General features: G+C 42.8%; 1 non-coding gene across 1 annotated transcript; it reads left to right on the forward strand.

The window, feature by feature from the left end:
* The first annotated feature begins 6,673 nt into the window (after positions 1-6,673).
* Positions 6,674-6,755, forward strand: trnas-gcu (transfer RNA serine (anticodon GCU)). The gene has a single exon. It is a non-coding gene; the product is annotated as a tRNA-Ser (tRNA).
* The last annotated feature ends 1,773 nt before the right edge of the window (positions 6,756-8,528 follow it).

Consider the following 8,528-nt stretch of genomic DNA (forward strand, 5'->3'; position numbering starts at 1 on the left):
AGTCTTTTCTCGCGAGGAGTCCAGTACAGATAGCTTAATACAATCTCTACACACACACTAAATATCTGTAGGCACTCCCGCTCTTTTTATTTGGATTTGCCCTACCCACAGTGTGAGACAAGCCCCTAAAGAAAGGAGGGGGAAAGCATGTGGGCTTTGCCTCGTAAGGAAAAATCACTAGGTGTTTACATACTAATAAAGACATCTGGGAAGAGGAGTTTCAGTGGACTGGATACAGAAGAGAAAACCTTTGACCTCAAGTAAAAACATAGCAAGGGAAGTTTTACGACATTGTGTAGGATGCAACAAACTAAGTTATTTATTACTGGTTATATACATTCCAACCTAATCCTACGATCAAGATAGTTAGGAAACCCTGACTTTAATGGTCACTTGGAGGTTCATCTGGGGTGCAAGACAGCAATGAGGCATGTTGTCTAACAAAGTGGTCTTTGTTAGAAAGGAACTGTCCTTCCGTGGTACATCATAAAAACAGCAAGGCCAAACAGCAAGCATATAATGCAGTAATATTTCGGTAAGGCATTGATTAGAGAACGCATGATAACATATATATACATTTTTCTAACACATGGCTTGAAGAAGCCAATAGAACCACGTTGTCTGCAAAAAGGAGTGACACAATACGGAGGTCCCCAAACCGGACACGCTCAACGCCTTGGCTGCGTCTAGAAATTCTGTCCATAAAAGTTATGAACAGAATCGGTGACAAAGGGCAGACTTGGCGGAGTCCAACCCTCGCTGGGAACAAATCCGACTGACTGCCGGAAATGCAGACCAAACTCTGGCATCGGTGATACAGGGACCAAACCGCCCTTATCAGTTGGCTCAGCACTCCGTACTCCCGAAGCACCCTCTACAGAACTTTCCGAGGGACACGGTCGAACGCCCTCTCCAAGTCCACAAAACACATGTGGACTGGTTGGGCGAACTCCCATGCCCCCTCGAGGATCCTGCCGAGGGTGTAGAGCTGGTCCACTCTTCCACGGCCAGGACGAAAGCCACACTGCTCCTCCTGAATCCGAGGTTCGACCTCCCGACGGACCATCCTCTCCAGCACCCCTGAATAGACCTTACCAGGGAGGCTGAGGAATGTGATTCCCCTATGGTTGGAACTCACCCTCCGGTCCCCCTTCTTAAAGAGGGGAACCACCACCCCAGTCTGTCAATCCAGAGGCACCGTCCTCGATGTCCACGCAGTGCTGTAGGGGCGTGTCAGCCAGGACAGTCCCACAACATCCAGAGCCTTCAAAAACTCTGGGCGGATCTCATCTAGCGGCTAGTGTGCTAGCGTGCTATCGGGCGGACCGGGCCATTGTACAAGGGGGAAAATCTCGTGGAGGTGGAATATGCGTCTTTCTGTGAGGGGCGCTCATGGAACCCTCAGGTGTAGGGAAGCTTACAATTTCATGGGGCAGCACACAAGCTATCACCATTTTGCAAATTTTTCCCAGCTAAATGACAAATAATTTGAGGTCCCACCGAGACTTGAACTCGGATCGCTGAGTCAGAGTCCAGAGTGCTCACCATTACACCATAGAACCCTGGCAGTGACAGAAGGAGCAGCATAATTTTTCTGAGCACAATGCACTAACTAAGGTGCTCATTTTACGAAATTGACAGAAGTAGTGGACGCAGGGCTTACACACTCATAGGGCTGTCCACAAAGTACTGAATTGGAATTTCCAATTGTTACATGTAAATGACTACAAATTGGAAGTTCCACCAAGACTTGAACTTGGATTGCTAGATTCAGAGTGCTCACAATCACACCATGCCAACATTGATCAAATGGTTGATTGATTGATTGATTGATCGATTGAACATTTATTGATCCCCGGGGGTGGGGAAATTCAGGCCCAATCAGAATCCATACCACAGAGCGGGTATACAAAAGACACAGATGGCATGAGCGCAACTCAATAGGCTCTCATAAGGCTGCCACACAACAGCGCCACAAAGAAAGCCAGTAAGTGCGAAAGATAAAAGCCATCAAAGCAAAGGAAAAAAAGTAACAGCAGCCAACCAGCACCCCTCGATATCAAAGAACACCCCAAAACACGCAAAATAGCCTCCATGGGGTCCATAAACAGGTGTAAGGACAGTCCAGTTCAACGGCGCCCAATGGACTGTGGTCGTGAATTGGTGAAAACATCACAAAACAGGCAAACGTGTGGGCACGTGCAGATGGACACCACGGGGCTAGCACGGCGAAAGTCGTTGGTTCCGACGAGCACGAGGCTGCGAGGCCAAGGCGAGGGACACGTCAGCACCGGCCGGATAAGCAGGAAGCCGTCGTAGAGTTACGCCGGTCTCAACTGATTACTCGGTAATCCAGAAGAGCATTAGCTTTAAAACCATCCAAGATCTAAAGTAAGTTCCACCAGTTGACATTGTAACTTGGAGAACATGTGATTACTTTATCAAATACTATATGGCTCCTGTTTGCCGAGGTGTCCCTGGCACACTTTGCAAAGCAGACAACACTGACAAATAGATTTAGAAAATGTTGTTTCCACCCAGTCTCAAACAGGGGGTGTTTCGCGTCTTAGAAGAACATGATGACCACTACGCTATGGAAACTGCTGTGACGTCCAAAGCATGGGATAGAGAAAAACGTAATTTCGGTCTCTTTGTGTGTTGTGACATGTGGAGAGATTGACAATAAAGCTGACTTTGACTTTGACTTTGACTTTGCCTTTGACTTTGACTTTGACTTTGACTTTGATGTTGAGAAACCTGGCAAAAGTTCAACAAAAGTGAGTGAGGAAGAAAGCAGGCACTTATAAAGTTTTTGATTTGCTTTTCAAAACTGTGCCAGCAAAAGCAATTTTTCCATACAAAGAAATAAACTCCACGTCGGGGAATTGAAGCCCGATTTGCCGAGCCCAGGCTGAGTCGTTTCGCTAAAGGGTACCTGATTTGAGACTGGGTGAAAACCAGGTTTCGCACTTTTCTTTAAGTTTTGCCAGGCTCTTCAAAAGGCTATGTGTCAGCGCAGTTTCCATGGTGTCGTGGTTATCACATTCCCTCACACGCTGAAGGTCCCTGGTTGTAAACAAGTCTTATGATCCTTTTGATTTTAGACTCCGCGTCAGGGAATTGAGCCTCAGTTTGCCGAGCCGAGGCCATGAATAGTATAGCTAAAACGGCCTGTTGCGTTTTGTTCAATATGTCCATCGTTAAGCAAGGAAAAAAAAAAGTGGAGTAACAGTATTTGTAACATATATTAGGTTTTTTAATGGCAGTCAGTGCACGGTGTAAAATTATTTACACATTGATTGATATGTTTGTTTAAACTAATAAGAGTATCTGCATATTGCTGTTGCTCCTTCTTCAGGCCCTAAACTGATCGGCATTCAATTCCATCCATTCCATCCATTATCTGTACTGCGGGGGGTCGCAGGCCTGCTGGAGCCTATCCCAGCAGTCATCGGACAGTAGGCGGGGTACACGTTATAACTGGTTGCCAGACAATCGCAGGGCACACAGAGACAACAATCATTCACACTGGCACTCACACCTATGGGCAGTTTGGATTACTAAATCGGCTGACCAAGCATGTTTTTGTGATGTGGGAGGAAAACCCGGAGAACCTACAAACTCCACACAGGGAGCACCAGATCACAAGTCAAAAGTCCTTATATGATAAAAATGGATTTCATGTCGAATCGTATGCTTTGCATGTTTGAGTGGGGATTTGGTGAGGTTTCACCAAACATGTGAATGAATGATGGAGTAACCGTAAAGATGTTTGTTCACATGTTTGATGAAACATGGAGTCGGAAACCGGATTGGAAGGGATCTAGTATGTTATTGGAGGATAGAGTTGTTGATAGACAGTTATTTTGAGTATTTTGCTTGAAACAGGAAGATTTGATACTGGTCTGAAATTGCTGATTATGGAGTGGTCAAGATTAGGCTTCTTTAATAGGGGCTTCACAACAGCAGTTTTCAAAGATTGTGGAAAGATGCCTGTAAGTAGAGAAGTGTTTATTATCTGCAGTAGGTCTGGGGCAAGGCACTTGTGGACATTTTTTAGAAAGCTTGTTGGCAAGGTGTCAAGGCAGCACGTTGAGGATTTAAGCCTTTGCACTGTTTCTTCTAGTTGCTTTTGGTCAATGATATTAAATTGGGTCATGTTTACTAGGCACCTTTTCAGTTGGTGCATTGGGGCCATAGGTCCTTTTGCAGTAAAACTGATGGCTAATCTGATGTTTTTAATTTTATCCTTGAAGAAGGTTGCAAATCCATTGCATTTGACAGTGGATAGGAAATCAGGGGCAATTTGAGGGGGGGGGGGCGTTTGTTAGCCTGTTAATGGTGGCAAAGAGAGTACGAGCGTCATTTGTGATTTTGTTGATTATGTCAGCAAAGAAAGATTGTGTTAGAAAAATGTATATATATGTTATCATGCGTTCTCTAATCAATGCTTTACCCCAATAGTACTGCAAGAGATGCTTGCTGTTTGGCCTTGCTGTTTTTATGATGTACCACAGAAGAGAGATTACAGCTGGGTCAGACAGGACGCAGCTGGCAACTCAGTGACACAGCAAAATGAAGACATCTACCAAGACAGTTCCTTTTCAACAAAGAATGATTGCTGATCTCTCATTTTTCCTGATTTCATCACAGACACAAACAATGATCGCTGATCACTCATGTTTCCTGAATTCATCACAGACACAAAGAATGGTTGCTGATCACTCGTACTCTTTCTCACACTGTTCCATATCAGTATGTAACACCTTGTGATTTTTCTTCTTACGAAACAAAGCCCACGTGCTTCCCTCCTCCCCTTTTAGAGGGCTTGTCTCATTTTGTGGGTAGGGCAAATCCAAATAAAAAGAGCAGGAGTGCATACTGATAATTAGTGTAGTGAGATTGTTGTGAAGGATCTGTACTGCACTCCTCGCGAGAAAAGACTTAATATTCTGTCTCACTTGTGGTCTGTTTGCTGTTGCTCTTCTCTTAATAGTTATTCAGTCATCAAAATAAACCTGACAGATTGTCTGGATTTTTTTAGTTCTTGGTTATAGGATTTAAGGCTGTCTTTGTAAATATCATGATGAATGTGAAGTTTAGTTTTTCGCCATTTGCGTTCTGCTTTTCTAGACTCTCTTTTTTTATCTTTTACAGAGAGAGAGTATGTCCATGGTGCTTTCTTCTTACCAGAGATTAATTTGGTTTTCAGAGGGGCTACTGCGTCGATATCTTTTAGGGTTTTAGAGTTGAAGTTATCTAGGAGGTCATTGACAGATTCTGATGGAAGGGTAGGGGCCTGCGAGAAGGCCTCCATAGTGTACTAGTGGCCTCATTAAAGTGCCGCTTTTTAATGGTTTGTGGTTGACTGAGAGCTATAGGGGTGACCTTCATTTCGATAAAGATGCAGAAGTGATCAGATAAGGCAATATTGACTGCTGAAAGGAAAGATGACTCAAGACCTCTGGTTATGAATAAATCTAGTGTATGGCCTCTGTTGTGTGTAGGTCCAGAGATATGCTGGGATAGGTCGAAGGTGTCAAGGAGGTCGTTTAGTTCTTTGATCTTATTGTCATTGAGTTTGTCTATGTGAATATTAAAGTCACCTACTATTGATATACAGTCATGTTCCAAGGAGATTATAGCGGGGAGTTCAGAGAATTCGACGAAGAAGTTATTAGCATAACCTGGGGGTCTGTATACAACCATAAGTAGGACAGGGGGAGAAGACTTCATTACAACTGCAAGACACTCAAACGAAAGACGATCTCCAAATGACGTCCGTTAACATTGAAACAAATCAGAATAGATTAGGAAAACGCCTTCCCCTCTCTTTCCGATTCTGAGGGCGTAAATGCAGTTGAAATTAGGTGGAGTTGATTCATTATATTATATTATCATTATATATAAGAATATATTCTCTGTTATCTAGATCAAGCCAGGTCTCTGTAAGAAACATGATATCTAATTCATTACTCGTAATGAGGTCATTGATGAGAAGTGATTTATTGACTAATGATCTAATATTGAGCAGGGTCGCTCGAATTATTTTAGTTCTGGTGGAGTGTTTTGATTTCTGGAGCTGTTTCTGAAGGATGGGTATCAGGTTTGATCCAGGGACGGAACGAACTGGGATTATAGGGTTGTTTATTCTAGGAGTGATCAGCGTTGTAGTCAGTGCAGCCGCCACCCCAAACAGCAATACAGCTGGAGAGGACGCTCTCAATGGTGCCACGGTAATTTGTAGTCATGACGGCCGGAGGCTATACAGTCATGCCATAGCATACAAGAAATTTAGGTTCTTTTCTTTAGGATCATCAGCCGAGATACCCAGGCAGACCATGAAAGAATGTTGATGTTAAAATGTTAGTGGAACTATCCAACTGCACAGAACCGATGATCCCAAAGATTCTTTGCTGACAGTGTCACTTCTTTTGTGGCTTAGCTCTTCTTCATTTCACATCTAAAGTATCGTATCATTTTACCTTGTAGCTTATACTACCCCGTACATGCCATATCATGTCGCCCATGCAACTCATGCAAGAGATGCGATCGCTGAGATATTTAGGCGATGGGTTGCTACTCCATTGTGCTCTCCACTCAGCATTTCATATCAGTCGGATTTTCACACAAAGTATCTCGGCACAACATGTTGTCAACGTCATATAAGCAAGACGAGGTGGCCGAGAGGTTAAGGCGATGGATTGCTAATCCATTGTGCTCTGCACGCATGGGTTCAAATCCCATCCTCGTCGAAAGTTAATGTTACATTGTTTTACAGTGGAGCCTCGGTTTTCGAACGTCCCGGTTCTCGAACAAATCAATATTTGAACAAAAAATTCGAGAATTTTTTGCTCCGGATGTCGAACGAAATTTGATTGTCGAACCTCATTAGAGGACCCGCATGCCAACTGACTCTGTTCGTTATTACATTCTCGTTACTCTGAGGATTGCAACAACTCTAATCATGCCTCTAAAGGAAGCAAGTGGGATCAGTAAAGCCATCCTAAAACACAAAGACGCTCCTAAAGCAATGCAAGAGTGAGCGCCCGGCGCGCTGCGGTTGCGCGATCGGACCAAATTAAGCTCCCTGCGCACTGAGGTCCACTTAAATTTTGGAAAGTACATCAGGACTTTAAAAATATTTTCTAAATTTTAGCGACCGCTCTGTCACAATAAGGCTAAGCACTGCAGTTGCGCGATCGGACAAAAATGTACAAATGAAAAAATACTTTAAAAAGGCGGGGTTTTTAAATTTTTTTATTTTTTTTCCCCATTATTTGTAATGGGAAAACATGATTCGGTATTTGAACAATTCAGTTCTCCAACAGCCTTCTGGAACGGATTGTGGTCGAAAACCGAGGCTCCATTGTATCTGTAATCTGGTTTGTATTTAACTCAATATCGTAATATTTATACTCTTTGGCGGCTCGGTGGAGAACTTGTTAGCATGTTTGCTTCACAGTTAAGAAAGTGCGGGTTCGATTCCATCAACGGCTGTTGCGTGTTGTTGATGATGTCCGTTGTTGGGTCAGGAAAACTAAGATGTGGGGTAACGGTTTGTTCTTTATTGGCAAGATCTTGGGTTGTTTAATGGCGGTCAGTACACATGGCACTTCAGCAGATGTAACAACATCCTCCATCTCCAGGTAAGAAGGTTTTATACTGTCCGGAAAAGGCGGGAAAGCAACACCGACATGCCAAGATCTGGGAAAAAGCTGGAAAAAACAAAAACATAATATCTTTAAATTTGAGAGGCGGCGATGATCTGACTGAAATTGATGCAATTAAAGTCCCCAGAGGAGTTCCTGATTAATAAGAATTAATTAGGGATGGGCGATACCAATGATTTTGGATTCGATCCGATACCAAGTATTTCCTGCCCAAAAATACCCGATATCGATCCGATAGCGATACCGGAAGTGTAATTTCCCGCCAGAAAAAACAATTTAAATGCAGTGGCATTCTTGCTCTTGGAGAGTCATCTATTGAATTTTGTAGAAAAAAGTATTACGTCATGTACATGAATTATTAACCTTTTTAGAAAACCATTAATGGAAGATGCATATTAATAGTATAACTTTAATTAAAAGGAGCTATTCTTTACTTTTTTCTCTCTCTCTCTGTTGTTGGGAAAAAGTTTTGCCTTTTAGTATATTGTAAAAAGAGACATGGTACCAACAGAGATGCAAGGCTTAATCGTCATGAGCAGCAAAAACATCAATTTGTAAAGCCACTGGATACTTACATTTAATATTGTAATACTTTAGTGTTGTTTATAGGAAGTGGAGTTACAAATAAAACGTATGGCGTTCGACCACAAATTGAAAAGGGGAAAACTTTATTTATAAATGACTGACTAAAGCGCAGTAATTATTGCTTCAAATAGCACATCAACCACAAATGCTTACGATTTTTGGGTAGCACCTGATACCTGGATATGTCTTGCCTTTCTGAAACGCTGCTTCCAAGGTACTTTGTCAAGTCAAGTCAAGTCAAGTTTATTTGTATAGCCCTAAATCACAAGC

This window comes from Syngnathus typhle, linkage group LG7, assembly GCF_033458585.1.
Source record: "Syngnathus typhle isolate RoL2023-S1 ecotype Sweden linkage group LG7, RoL_Styp_1.0, whole genome shotgun sequence".
Lineage (NCBI taxonomy): Eukaryota > Metazoa > Chordata > Actinopteri > Syngnathiformes > Syngnathidae > Syngnathus > Syngnathus typhle.